The sequence below is a fragment of the Cherax quadricarinatus genome, chromosome 49, assembly GCF_038502225.1.
Source record: "Cherax quadricarinatus isolate ZL_2023a chromosome 49, ASM3850222v1, whole genome shotgun sequence".
NCBI lineage: Eukaryota > Metazoa > Arthropoda > Malacostraca > Decapoda > Parastacidae > Cherax > Cherax quadricarinatus.
Genome location: NC_091340.1, coordinates 15,633,384 through 15,648,810, shown reverse-complemented (window position 1 = coordinate 15,648,810; position 15,427 = coordinate 15,633,384). Strand labels below are relative to the sequence as shown.

Sequence of the window (15,427 nt, the reverse complement as noted above, 5' to 3'; positions counted from 1 at the left end):
TGGTTTCTGTGAGAGCTATGATGTCCGGTGATGCCTCTTTGACTCTTTCGTGCCACTCCTCCCACTTATTTGTTATTCCATCAGTGTTTGTGTACCATACCTTCAGTTTCCTTTCCAACACTGTGGTTTGGGGGGTCTGTGAAGGTGAGAGACCTTGTAGCGTACTGTGGGATTCTATAGCTCGGTGTTTGGTATAAGCTGTGGGTATGGATTGTAGTTTGTGTTGGAATGGTGTGATAGGTTGTGGAGTTCTGAGGATAGTTGTGTGTGTGCTTGCCCTTGCTGCTCTGCTCTGCTCTGACTGACCTCTGCTGGTTCCATCCTTGTCTCCTTTCCTAGCTCCTTTTGCTTTTTTGTCCTCTCCCTCAACTGCTGTCGTTCTGTTTGTGTTCTATCTCTGTCTAGGAACACCCTCTTGTACTCTTCCGAGTATTTCAACCGTGGTTTCTCTTGGAGGATCCTGTTCCACACTGTTTCTGTCCTGAGAATCAGCTTGATCGGTTGGTTTCCCCCCTTCGAGTACCCCCCCCCATATTCTCTGAAAATATACAATCTCGTCCATCTCTTCTTCACCTATTTCTGTGACGATTTTCTCAATCTCCTTTCTTTCTTCCTGCCGCCTTTCAGTGTGTGTCCTTTCCTCTCTCTGCTGAAGCCCATGGATAAACACTGATTTTGCCCTTTCTTCCTCCCATTGCCTCACCCTCTGTGACTCTGGATCCTGTCTGTATGTGGTCATTTTCTCCCTTAATTTTTCCAGTGGCTCTTGGTAGCATGGTTGTTCCTCAGCATTCGACCTATCACCCTCTCCATCTGCACCCAGCTGTTCTTCCCTATCACTCCATGGCCCTTCTTGGCAGGCTGATATGACCTTAGCATAATTCATATCTCCTTCCTTCCTGTTCGGCCTCTCAGCTTCATATGCTGTGTCTTCTCTGGTCACTGCCCCTGTAACTCGCTTCAGCCTATTTATCTCAACTTCTAGGACCCTTATCCTGGCCACTACAGTTTCAACTTGTGCCTCCCAATTCTTTGTCTCCTTCTCCAACCTCTTTTCCAATTTCACAGAGAGCTCTTTCTCCATTTTTTCAGAAAGCTCTCCTAATTTTCTCTCCCACACTTGTTCCATCCTTTTTCACTGCTCCTCCATCCACTCCTCCCTACCAGAACCATTCTCATCTGATCCCTGGTTCCTGCGCATCACCACCATTTATTTTTTGTGAGAGAGAGAGAGAGAGAAGGGAAAGGCAGAAGGAGAGAGGGGGAGAGTGAGAAGGGAAAGGGGGAGAGAGTGAGAGAGAGGGGGAAAGAGAGAGAAGGGAAGGGCAGGAGAGGGGGAGAGTGAGAAGGGAAAATGGGGAAGAGATAGATAGATAGATAGATAGAGAGAGAGAGAGAGAGAGAGAGAAGGGAAGGTAGAGAGAGAGAGAGAGGGGGAGAGTGAGAAGGAAAAAGGGAGAGAGAGAGAGAGAGAGAGAGAGAGAGAGAGAGAGAGAGGGATGAAATTTGACTCCAAACTAACCATGAAGAACCATGTTGTAAATCTTGCAAACAAGGCAGGCAGGAAGCTTACAGCACTTCACCGTATCTCGCATCTGCTTGACAGAAGGGGTTGCAAATTTCTGTACGAGGCACAAGTACGCTCACACCTTGAGTATGCTCCACTTTCTTGGTTTGCCTGCCCCCTCCTCTCATCTGCGACTGCTTGACAGAGTAGAGAACAGAGCAAGACGTCTCATCTCTCGCCTGGACCCATCCTGGATAGATCTGTCATTTCAGCAGAGCCTTCAACATAGGAGGGATGTGGGTGGCCTTACTGTTATGTACAAGGCCAACATTGTCAAAGTACCACACTTGGATCCACTTCGAGGACAGCGTGAAACAAGCTTTTATGCCACAAGACGGGCAGAAAGCAGCAACTTCACTCGCTGTACCCTTCTCCAGAACATCACTCCATCTGAGATCATATATACCCAGGATGACTCGAGTATGGAACACATTCGTATAGTATAATGATGTCAACGAGACAAAGTCAGTTGATCAAATGAAAATGCTGGCCCACAGATGGCTCCAACTTCATCCTGTTCCCTACTTGTATGCCTCATAACAATAAAAATGCTTTCAAATGAGCTGATGTAGGTAACAGCTCTTAGCTTGCCAATAAAGTTAGGAATCCTTAACCTGTAAATAGCTTGTCAATAATGCTAGGGATCCTTAACCTTGTCAAACCCTGTGTAAAAAAAAATAAAAAATAAAAAGAGAGAAGGGAAAGGTAGTAGGAGAGAGGGGGAGAGTGAAAAGGGAAATGGGTGAAGAGAGAGAGTGAGAGAGAGAGAGAGAGAGAGAGAGAGAGAGAGGGCAAAGAGAGGGGAGAGAGAGGGGGGAGAGAGAGAGAGAGAGAGAGAGAGAGAGGGGGAGAAGGGGGAAAGAGGGGGGAGATAGAAGAGAGAGAGGGGAGAGAGAGGATAGGGGGAGAGAGAGAGGGAAGGAGGAGAGAGAGATGGGAAAAGGGAGAGGGGAGAGATAATGAGAGGGGAGAGATGTTAGAGGGGGAGAGATGTTAGAGGGGGGGAGGTGTTAGAGAGAAGAGATGTTAGAGGGGAGAGATGGGAGAGGGGGGGAGAGAGATAGGTGGAGAGAGAGAGATAGGTAGAGAGATAGGTAAAGAGTGAGATAGGTAGAGAGAGATAGGTAGAGAGGGAGACAGGTAGTGAGAGAGGGAGAGAGAGAGAAGGAGTGAGGTTTAGATTGTCAGTTCACAGGAAGGTGTGAAATCCTGTGTATGTGTGTGCGTTTGCGTGTGTACTACAGCTTTCACAAGTGCTTGTTCCTGTGTGTGTGTGTGTGTGTGTGTGTGTGTGTGTGTGTGTGTGTGTGTGTGTGTGTGTGTGTTTGCATGTGTACTACAGCTTTTACAAGTGCTTGTTCCTGTGTGTGTACGTGTACTCACTTAATTGTGGTTGCAGGGGTCGAGACTCAGCTCCTGGCCCCGCCTCTTCACTGATCGCTACTAGGCCCTCTCCCCCTCTGCTTCCTGAGCTTTGTCATACCTCTTCTTAAAACTATGTATGGTTCCTGCCTCTACTACTTCACTTGCTAGGCTATTCCACTTCCTGACGACTCTATGACTGAAAAAATACTTCCTAACGTCCCTGTGACTCGTCTGAGTCTTCAGCTTCCAGTTGTGACCCCTTGCCCCTGTGTCCCCTCTCTGGAACATCCTATCTCTGTCCACCTTGTCTATTCCCCGCAGTATCTTGTATGTCGTTATCATGTCTCCCCTGACCCTTCTGTCCTCCAGTGTCGTCAGTCCAATTTTCTTCAACCTTTCCTTGTACGACATTCCCCTGACCTCTGGGACTAGCCTTGTTGCAAACCTTTGTACTTTCTCTAACTTCTTGATGTGCTTGACCAGGTGTAGGTTCCAGACTGGTGCTGCATACTCCAGTATGGGCCTAACATACACAGTGTACAGTGTCTTGAACGATTCCTTATTAAGATATCGGAATGCTATTCTCAGGTTTGCCAGGCGCCCATATGCTGCAGCAGATATTTGGTTGATGTGTGCCTCCGGTGACGTGCTCGGTGTTATGGTCACCCCAAGGTCTTTCTCCCTGAGTGAGGTCTGTAGTCTTTGTCCACCTAGCCTATACTCTGTCTGCGGTCTTCTTTGCCCCTCCCCAATCTTCATGACTTTGCATTTGGCAGGGTTGAATTCGAGAAGCCAGTTTCTGGACCACATGTCCAGCCTGTCCAGGTCTCTTTGCAGTCCTGCCTCATCCTCATCCGATTTAACTCTTTTCATCAGCTTCACATCATCTGCGAATAGGGACACTTCAGAGTCTATTCCTTCCATCATGTCGTTTGCATATATTAAAAATAGCACTGGTCCTATAACTGACCCCTGTGGGACCCCGCTCGTCACAGGCGCCCACTGTGATACCTCTTCACGTACCATGACTCGTTGTTGCCTCCCTGTCAGGTATTCCCTGATCCACTGCAGTGCCTTCCCTGTTATTTGCGCCTGATCCTCCAGCTTCTGCACTAATCTCTTGTGGGGAACTGTGTCAAAGGCCTTCCTGCAGTCTAGGAAAATGCAGACAACTTACCCCTCTCTCTCATGTCTTTCTTCTGTTACCTTGTCATAAAACTCCAGAAGGTTTGTGACACAGGATTTGCCTTCCATGAACCCATGCTGGTTTTCATTTATAATCTTGTTCTGTTCCAGGTGTTCCACCACTCTCCTCCTGATAATCTTCTCCATGACTTTGCACACAATACACGTCAGAGACACAGGTCTGTAGTTTAGTGCCTCATTTCTGTTTCCTTTCTTATATATGGGGACTACATTTGCTGTCTCCATTTCTCAGGTAGTTGCCCAGTTTCAAGGGATGTGTTGAAAATTGTGGTAGGGGCATGCACAGCATCTCTGCTCCTTCTCTAAGGACCCATGGGGAGATGTTGTCTGGTCCCATCGCCATTGAGGTATCAAGGTCACTTAGCAGCTTCTGCACCTCCTCCTTGGTTGTATGTATGTCATCCAACACTTGTTGGTATATTCCCTCTTGATGTTCCCTTCTATGCTGTCTTCCCAGAGCCCTTCCTGTCTCTACTGTAAATACTTCCTTAAATCTCCTGTTTAGCTCCTCACATACCTTCTGATAATTTCTTGTGAGTTCTCCACCTTCTGTCCTCAGTCTGATCACCTGGTCTTTGACTGTTGTCTTCCTCCTGATGTGGCTACACAACAGTTTCGGGTCAGTCTTGATTTTCGATGCTATGTTATTTTCATACTGTCGCTGGGCCTCCCTCCTTACCTGTGCATACTCGTTCCTGGCTCTGCGACTAATCTCCCTATTTTCATGTGTTCTCTGCCTTCTGTGTGTGTATGCGCCCCCACTTCTAAGTATTCATACTGCTAATAAATAGTGGTAAATACCAGTAATTCTAAAGCTTACCAATACTTCTAACACTTATCGATTCTACTTATAAAATACAGAAAGTAGCTAGGTTGTAAAATTTAGCTTGTCTCAGCTTAAGTGTCTGACGTTATCCCTCGCTACCGCTTTACTCCTTGCACTCTCGTCTATGCTATTTCTACTCTAATTCTGTAATAGCTTGCAGGAGTGAGTGACCAGTATCTAACAGTAATGCAAGACCAGAACTCAGAACCCTGCAACATACAACCTCAACAGGTGAGCAATACTTGCACTGGCAGCGGTGCGGTGACAAGTTGCCAGATGCTGATGATGTAGTCGTCGTACATAGGCCTTAAATCACTATTTTGGAGATCCTTCACCCGTGATGTTTATAACCATGTATGCTCATACATCCCGCGTTCCTCACGAGATTTCACTTTTCAATTATGATAATATACACTTCACATTATATACACTTCACATTATATATGTATAATGGCACACAACTTGTTGTGATGTCACTGCTTCAGCAGGCCTACTACTGCCACCTTCCCTTGTTATATATTTTATTTTTTCTTTCTCCTTTTGCTTATTAACTTTTTCACTCTCACCGTATGGTGCCCCACATTTCACTTGTTAATCAAACACTGGTAATTCTTGAACACCCGCTTCCACACTCACTTTGATCTTTGTATGTTTGAATCTGTGTGGCAACAGTCCCTAGTAGACCCCCAACGGTTTGGCACTTTGAAATATTAATGATTTCAGACTTCCTCTCGACTTTTTTTAACTAATAACTTTAGTTATCACTCGTAGGATTGTTCGCTGACGTTGTCACTACCGATGATTACTGCTAGCAGTTACTGCACTAAGGTTCTCGGAGCCTTGTGCCCCCACGTCTGCACTCACCATGTGTGTGTGTGTGTGTGTGTGTGTGTGTGTGTGTGTGTGTGTGTGTGTGTGTGTGTGTGTGTGTGTGTGTGTGTGTGTGTGCATGTGTGTGTGTGTCTCCATGTGTGTGTAACTCCCTGGCAACTTTTATTAAGAGAGAATATTTAATAGCCTGCTGTGCCCTACAAGTGGACAAGAGAACTGATTGCATAAATAAAATTAGGATTTCAAGGAATTTCAACATATTATAGCTCTTCATCTGCTAAAACACGATAAACTACATAGCATATAAAACATTATAAACTATATTCACAAGAAGTGACACTGCAGGTAGTATGTAGCTTCCCTAGGAGATACCTGTTTCCACTCACTCTCATTGCCTGAATCAGACTGATTTCCTCAGCAAGTGTTCAGTATGTGAGGTCCGAAGAGCTCCTGCATACACATTGACAAACTTTTGTTTATTCAGTAGCGTTCATGTGTCCACGCTGGACGCCTTATAGGCATATTAAAAGAGTTTTGTATCTGAATGAGTCCCCGTTCGACTGTAGAAGACAGCAGCACAACTGCTGAATCTACCATTCACTGGGAGTTAGTTTAATGTTTATTATGCACCCCATACCCATCCTGTGGGCGGTAGTCAAAAGATTACAGAGGTACATAATTGGTCCAGGGACTGGACTCCAAAGTTTTGATAGCTGAGCAAGTTACAGAGGTAATGAATTCACAATTTACAAAGGTAATGAACTCACAAATTACAAAGGTAATGAACTCCGGGTAGGTCTAGTCACAATCATGACAAGTTACAAAGGTATTTACAGATTACAGAGGTACACAATGGGTCCAGGGACCGGGGTCCAAAGTTTTGATGGCTGAACTAGGTACAAGGTAATGAACTCACAAGTTACAAAGGTAATGAGTACTGTAAGAATGGTTACTTACGTTTATACATGGCTACAATCATGAACAAATTATAGTGTAATGAGCAATTCACACTTCCACACCCGGTCACAACTGTAGTGAGTTATTGGTGCAAATATTGATTGTTGAGTCACACACACACACACACACACACACACACACACACACACACACACACACACACACACACATACACACACACATATACAAATTCACACACACACACACATACACAAACTCATACACACACACGCACACACACTCATACCGGTGAAGAGCAACCGGTGAAGAGGCGGGGCCAGGAGCTAAGACTCGACCCCTGCAACCACAAATAGGTGAGTACAAATAGGTGAGTACACACACACACCCACTCATACACACACACACACTCATACACACACACACACACACACACACACACACACACACACACACACACACACACACACACACACACACACACACACACACTCGCAAATACAACAGGCCTAGTGTCTAATCGACATGTGCCTAGGACAAAATGGTAACTAACACGCACACACAAACACACACACAAACACGCACACACACACACACACACACACACACACACACACACACACACACACACACACAAGCACTGGACAAGCACCTAAAGTCAGTTCCTGATCAGCCGGGCTGTGGCTCGTACGTTGGTTTGCGTGCAGCCAGCAGCAACAGCCCGGTTGATCAGGCTCTGATCCACCAGGAGGCCTGGTCACAGACCGGGCCGCGGGGGCGTTGACCCCCGGAACTCTCTCCAGGTAAACTCCAGGTAAACACACAGGAGCTTGGACTCGACCCCTGCAATCTCAACTAGGTGAATGCACACACACACACACACACACACACACACACACACACACACACACACACACACACACAAACACAAACACACACACACACACACACATGCACACATGCACACATGTGGTAATACTTTATTTACAGCTAGCAAAGTCAGGGTATTTCTCCAGAATGGTCTGCAATATACCACTGTGGATAAAATACTTTGCCATTTCTTGAACACTTCTGAGTGAGTTGTTTCTAAATTCATTAATTTTATCGCACTCCAGTACATAATGACGCAAGGTGTGACGCACTCCAGTACATAATGACGCAGGGTGTGACGCACTCCAGTACATAATGACGCAGGGGGTGACGCACTCCAGTACATAATGACACAAGGTGTGACAATAGTCCATCTGGCAAAGTTTACATTTCGTTTGGTCTACATCTGGTGGTGGTGATTTAACCTGCCAAAGATACTTGTAACCCAGCCGGAGCCGGGCAGTAGTGACATCCAAGAGTCTGCTTATTTTGTTGGATGCACCATAGACATGTGGCTTATCCTGCATGATAGAATGATGATAGATGGACTCACTGGTGTCAATCTCCCTGAGCCTTAAGTCCATAAAATTCAGTTGAAGTTCTTTTCGTATTATTGTTCTCAAACTACTACCTGACAACCCAAGATTGTAATCTACTCCCTCTTTGAAAGCATACAGCTTAGCCAATCTATCAGTTCTATCATGCATCTGAAGACCAATGTGAGATGGAATCCACAGCATGTGCACTCTGACACCACTGTCCACAATCCTACCATACCTATGTCTGGCTTCTGACACAAGCATGCCACAATTTATGCTTAATGAGTTGAGAGCATTTATGGATGACAGAGAATCAGTTACAATTAAACTGTCAATCTTTGATACATAGATGCATTTCAGTGCAAGGAGTATGGCAAACAGTTCTGTCTGAAGGGTAGAGGCCCAATTATTGATGCGTGCTCCAATTTCTTTAAGAGAGCCATCACTCTGTACGACAACAGCAGCACTACCAGCTGCACCAGTGGACTGGTGAACAGAACCATCAGCGTAAATAATTTGCTGTGTGACTAAGTTATCAATACAGCTTAAGGCCTCATGTTTGGCTTCAAGGCGAAGTTTTGGTTGTGATTTAAGAAGTAGTTTGGGGGGAAATGGAGGAATGGTAGTTTGGAATGGGGTAATATTCCATGGAGCGGAGAAGTGCCACTGTTGCCTTACTTGACATAGATCATGTATCTGATTCATGCGGAGGTCGGTTCCAGTTTTTTCGATCCATCTGGAGGAGTGTTCACCAGTGCGAAGCAGAACTGGTCAAGTTTACAGTTACTAAACACACAGTGTCAGGCTACTGAACAAGAATTCCGTCCATTTCGACAGCACAACAGAGAAATCTTGTGTAGTGGCTCACACGTCCTCCTCCGGCACTGTAAGAAACAGCAGCTGACACAAGTACTCCATTTTGTCTGAAAAGAATATACATATGTATTAATAGTCGCAACTTTTATAATAAGTTAAAGAGAACTTGGAGCTCCATGAGTACATTTAGCATAACATTTTTAAAATTTGTACATAGTATCAATTGTCCCTCAGCCTTAATTAAGGGAAGGTGATCAGATGCAGCAGTTTAGAATTAAGTCACATGTGAGCTGGGCTCACTAGTGGAGTAGATTATGCTAAACAGTTGTTAACAAGAGTTGCTGAAGACAACCCTTTTACCATGATACCATAATACCATGGTGTTGCCGTGTCAATCAAGTACCAAATATCTCATTATAAGTGGAATACAATGAGTAAGACAGGTGCAACATTCAGTCACCTTTATTAACAAAATGTTTCGCTTCCTCAGCAGTCTTTGTCAGTCAAAAACAAAAGCGAGAAAAGTCCTGGAAACAGTCCAAGTCTAGAGGTATTTTGAGACTAATTCCACAACCTTGATGAACTAGGGTCAGTCTCTTAGCTTAAAGAAAACGTATTAGATTTATATACTGGAACTTGAAGTGACATGTGACATCTTGCAGATGTTACTTCCTGTTCCATTAAGTCTCTAGACTCACGTCGTCCTTGTGGCTTAGCGCTTCTTTTTGATTATAATAATAATCTAGATTCGCCGGGTCACCATCTGGAGAAGACCAGGGCCGGAAGTACAGGCAAATCTCTACCTAACCCAAACCTGTTCTAGATTAAAAGACTGATCATTTTTTATCAAGTTTGAAGGATTAATCACCAGGAGACAAGTGTTTATAGACTTTGATGAGTTGTTTGATTGTAAACAAGATACCATTTATGAATGAATTCAGAGACATGAGGTAACGGGAAATGAGTCAAGAAGTGGAAAGAACAATGCTTGTACTCTTTTTTTTATTATTTAGCAAAATTGGAGGTAACAACAATGTGGTTGTTACTCTGTTCTATGACAGTTACATAGTGGGAACGAAAACCTTGATATGTCTCCCTGAAATTTTCCCTTACACAAGATGGGTTTACATAGTGCTCGAAGCTGTCAGCCTGAGCAAAGAAACTTCGGTAAGATGATGAAAATATAGTCAAATTTTCCATCTACAGGAGCTCAAAGAGTTTCTTTCCAGTGTTGCAAAAGTTTCTGTTGCTTGGGAATTACCGTATCCAAAGATGCCTTATCCCATAAGTAAAAATATTTTTTTTATGCAGATATCTTCATTATCACTGAGCGTAGTAGCATAGATAAAAAATTCCTGACATATATTTAACATAAACAATGTAAATTTATTATATACTCTTGTACTCAGAAGATGCGGTGGGAAGAAGGGGTGGGAACAAGGGGTGGGAACAAGGGGTGGGAACAAGGGGTGGGAAGAAGGGGTGGGAACAGGGGGTGGGAACAAGGGGTGGGAACAAGGGGTGGGAACAAGGGGTGGGAACAAGGGGTGGGAACAAGGGGTGGGAAGAAGGGGTGGGAACAAGGGGTGGGAACAGGGGGTGGGAACAAGGGGTGGGAACAAGGGGTGGGAACAAGGGGTGGGAACAAGGGGTGGGAACAAATGGTGGGAACAATGGGTGGGAACAAGGGGTGGGAAGAAGGGGTGGGAACAAGGGGTGGGAACAGGGGGTGGGAACAGGGGGTGGGAACAAGGGGTGGGAACAAGGGGTGGGAAGAAGGGGTGGGAAGAAGGGGTGGGAACAAGGGGTGGGAACAAGGGGTGGGAACAAGGTGTGGGAACAAGGGGTGGGAAGAAGGGGTGGGAAGAAGGGGTGGGAAGAAGGGGTGGGAAGAAGGGGTGGGAACAAGGGGTGGGAACAGGGGGTGGGAACAAGGGGTAGGAACAAGGGGTGGGAACAAGGGGTGGGAACAGGGGGTGGGAACAAGGGGTGGGAACAAGGGGTGGGAACAAGGGGTGGGAACAAGGGGTGGGAACAAGGGGTGGGAACAAGGGGTGGGAACAAGGGGTGGGAACAAGGGGTGGGAACAAGGGGTGGGAAGAAGGGGTGGGAAGAAGGGGTGGGAAGAAGGGGTGGGAACAAGGGGTGGGAACAAGGGGTGGGAACAAGGTGTGGGAACAAGGGGTGGGAAGAAGGGGTGGGAAGAAGGGGTGGGAAGAAGGGGTGGGAAGAAGGGGTGGGAAGAAGGGGTGGGAACAGGGGGTGGGAACAAGGGGTAGGAACAAGGGGTGGGAACAAGGGGTGGGAACAGGGGGTGGGAACAAGGGGTAGGAACAAGGGGTGGGAACAAGGGGTGGGAACAAGGGGTGGGAACAAGGGGTGGGAACAAGGGGTGGGAACAAGGGGTGGGAAGAAGGGGTGGGAAGAAGGGGTGGGAAGAAGGGGTGGGAACAAGGGGTGGGAACAAGGGGTGGGAACAAGGTGTGGGAACAAGGGGTGGGAAGAAGGGGTGGGAAGAAGGGGTGGGAAGAAGGGGTGGGAAGAAGGGGTGGGAACAAGGGGTGGGAACATGGGGTGGGAACAAGGGGTAGGAACAAGGGGTGGGAACAAGGGGTGGGAACAGGGGGTGGGAACAAGGGGTAGGAACAAGGGGTGGGAACAAGGGGTGGGAACAAGGGGTGGGAACAAGGGGTGGGAACAAGGGGTGGGAACAAGGGGTGGGAACAAGGGGTGGGAACAAGGGGTGGGAACAAGGGGTAGGAACAAGGGGTGGGAACAAGGGGTGGGAACAAGGGGTGGGAAAGTTGCAGTTAGGAAGGTTGTTTGAACTGCGAGGTACAAACACTTCTGGCAAGACAGCAAGTGAATAAATGATGGTAAAGTTTTTTATTTACTATACCATAGTGAGAGATGGTAAATATGGCTAAAATTAATAATAATAATAATAATAATAATAATAATAATAATAATAATAATAATAATAATAATAATAATATTGCAATTATTAAGCTTGGTTCAGAGTGTCTGGCTGACTAACCCATAACCTGGAGTAACTTCTTTGGTTTGTTGTGTCTGTGGATGGTGAAGTAGTAGACTGGAAGACCTGTGATGATGATGATCACTGCCATCATCACCTCCAGAGGTTGACGGATGACTGGAAGCACCGTCACGAACACACTGACGTTCAAGAATATTATGGGGAAACCGATCCACACCTTGTAAAGAAGAGAATGACTAAAATTAGCATAGCCGTTGCAAAGCATGTCATGATGTAAGAGAGAGAGCAACGTGGATTTTTATTCTTGGCTGCCACAATAAGTTAGATGGTACTGCTGCTTTCTCCAGAGTTAAATCTTTATAGGTGATTATCAGTGACAGCTTATAACATTTATGTGCCTACTTAAACCATTATAAAATACTGCATTTCAGTCTGTAAAAATCATTTGTGGATTTCCTGGATAAAGCTTAATCGATCCTGTCTTTAGTTTGTTATTGGAGAAGCAGACAGATCAACATATCAAAACATCCGAGTTTGTTAAGACGTTAAAGGATGTAAATATATATATATAGATGTAGGTGTATCCATGGGAACATCTGCTACCGGAAGCATCTACTACTGATAGCATCTGCCGGAAGCATCTGCTACTGGTAGCATCTACCGGAAGCATCTCCTACCGGAAGTATCGGCTACCAGGAGGCCTGGTCACAGACCGGGCCGCGGGGGCGTTGACCCCCGGAACTCTCTCCAGGTAAACTCCAGGTAACGGAAGCATCTAATACTGGTAGGGGAAAGTACCTAGGGATTGGCAGAGAGAGTATATAATTCTTTTGTATATAGGGAAGGGGGACAAAAGATATTGTAAAAATTATAGGGGAATAAACTTATTCCCCTATAAGTTTCACAATCTTTTTTACCCTCCTTCCCTATATATATAAAGGAACTACATATGCATTCTGTCAATCCCTAGGTACCTTCACCTCTTTCATACATTTTTAAACAAAAATACCAACCATTCCAGGTAAAGTGTACGGTAGGGTTATTATTGAAAGAATTAGAGGTAAGACAGAGAACAGGACTGCAGATGAGCGAAGAGGCTTTAGAATGGGTATTGGATATGTATATCAGGTGTATACATTGAAGCATATATGTGAACGGTATTTAGATAAAGGTAGGAAAGTTTTCATTGCATTTATGGATTTAGAAAAGGCATATGATAGAGTGGATAGGGGAGCAATGTGGCAGATGTTGCAAGTATATGGAATAGGTGGTAAGTTACTAAATGATGTTAAGAGTTTTTATGAGGATAGTGAGGCTCAGGTTAGGGTGTGTAGAAGAGAGGGAGAATACTTCCCGGTAAAAGTAGGTCTTAGACAGGGATGTGTAATGTCACCATGGTTGTTTAATACATTTATAGATGGGGTTTTAAAAGAAGTAAATACTAGGGTGTTCGGGAGAGGGGTGGGATTAAATTATCGGGAATCAAATACAAAACGGGAATTGACACAGTTACTTTTTGCTGATGATACTGTGCTTATGGGAGATTCTAAAGAAAAGTTGCAAAGATCAGTAGATGAGTTTGGGAAGGTGTGTAAAGGTAAAAAATTGAAAGTGAACATAAATAAAAGTAAGGTAATGAGTGTATCAAACGATTTAGATAATGAAAATTTGGATATCATACTGGAGAGAGGGAGTATAGAAGAAGTGAATGTTTTCATATATTTGGGAGCTGATTTATCAGCGGATAGGTTTATGAAGGATAAGGTTAACCATAGAATTCATGAAGGAAAAAAGGTGAGTGGTGCGTTGAGGCATCAGTGGAGACAAAAAAAAAAAGAAAAAGAAAACGTTATCCATGGAGGCAAAGAAGGGAATGTAGGAGAGTATAGTGGTACCAACACTCTTATATGGGTGTGAAGCTTGGGTTGTAAATGCTGCAGCGAGGAGGCGGTTGGAGGCAGTGGAGATGTCGTGTCTAAGGGCATTGTGTGGTGTAAATGTTATGCAGAAAATTCTTAGTTGGGAAATTAGGAGGTGTGGAGTTACTGGAAAGGAGGGCTGAAGAGGGGTTGTTGAGGTAGTTTGGTCATTTAGAATGGATCAAAGTAGAATGACTCGGAGAGCGTATAAATCTGTAGAGGAAGGAAGGCGGGGTAAGGTTCTTCCCCGAATAGGTTGGAGGAAGAGGGTAAAGGAGGTTTTGTGGACGAGGGGCTTGGGCTTCCAGCAAGCGTGAGTGATAGTGTTAAATAAGAGTGAATGGAGACGAATGGTTTTTGGGACCTGACGAGCTGTTCGAGTGTGAGCAGGGTAATGCTGTGTGAAGCATTCAGGGAAACCGGTTAGCCGGACTTGAGTCCTGGAAATGGGAAGTACAGTGCCTGCACTTTAAAGGAGAGGTTTGGGATATTGGCAGTTTAGAGGGACGTCTAAACTGTCGTATGTGAGTGCCTCTGCAAAGACAGTGATTATGTATGAGTGATGTGAAAATGTTGAATGATAAGGAAAGTATTTTTCTTTCTTTTTGGGTTTTTCTTTCTTCTTTGGTCAACCTGCCTCGGTGGGAAACGGCCGACGTGCCTATTCGGCACGACATATATATATATATATATATATATATATATATATATATATATATATATATATATATATATATATATATATATATCTAATATACATACATACATATATATATATATATATATATATATATATATATATATCTATATATATATATATATATATATATATATATATATATATGTATGTATATTATATATATATATATATATATATATATATATATATATATATATATATATATATATATATATATGTATGTATGTATATTAGATATATATATATATATATATATATATATATATATATATATATATATATATATATATATATATATATATATATATATATATATATATATATATATATATGTCGTGCCGAATAGGCAGAACTTGCGATCTTGGCTTAAATAACAACGCTCATCTTGCCATATAGGACAAGTGAAAATTTGTGTATGCAATAATTTCGCCAAAATCATTCTGAACCTAACGAAAAAAATATATTTGATTGTGTTTGTTTAGTACTAAATTATTGTAAACATATTAAAATATATTTAGTTGGGTTAGGCTAAAATAAATTGCTCTTGTTATAATAAGGTTAGGTAAGTTTTCTAAGATTCTTTTGGTGTAAAATTAAAAATTTTTGCACTAACATTAATGAAAAAAATATATCTTTAAACGTATAAGAGAAAATTCCAGAAAGGACTTAATTTTAAATGAGTTCTTGCTAATTGACCAGTTTTACATATTCGGCACGACATATATATATATATATATATATATATATATATATATATATATATATATATATATATATATATATATATATATATATATAAAAGACAAAATACATTGGCCAAACATTCACAAAAATACAACAGAAAGCAAAACAGCATAGGTAACTCAGAGCTACAT

General features: G+C 43.5%; 1 pseudogene; it reads right to left on the bottom strand.

Annotated features, from left to right (window-relative positions):
* Positions 1 to 8,983: 8,983 nt before the first annotated feature.
* Positions 8,984 to 15,427, bottom strand: part of LOC128696931 (Y+L amino acid transporter 2-like) — a 78,854-nt pseudogene continuing 72,410 nt past the window's right edge.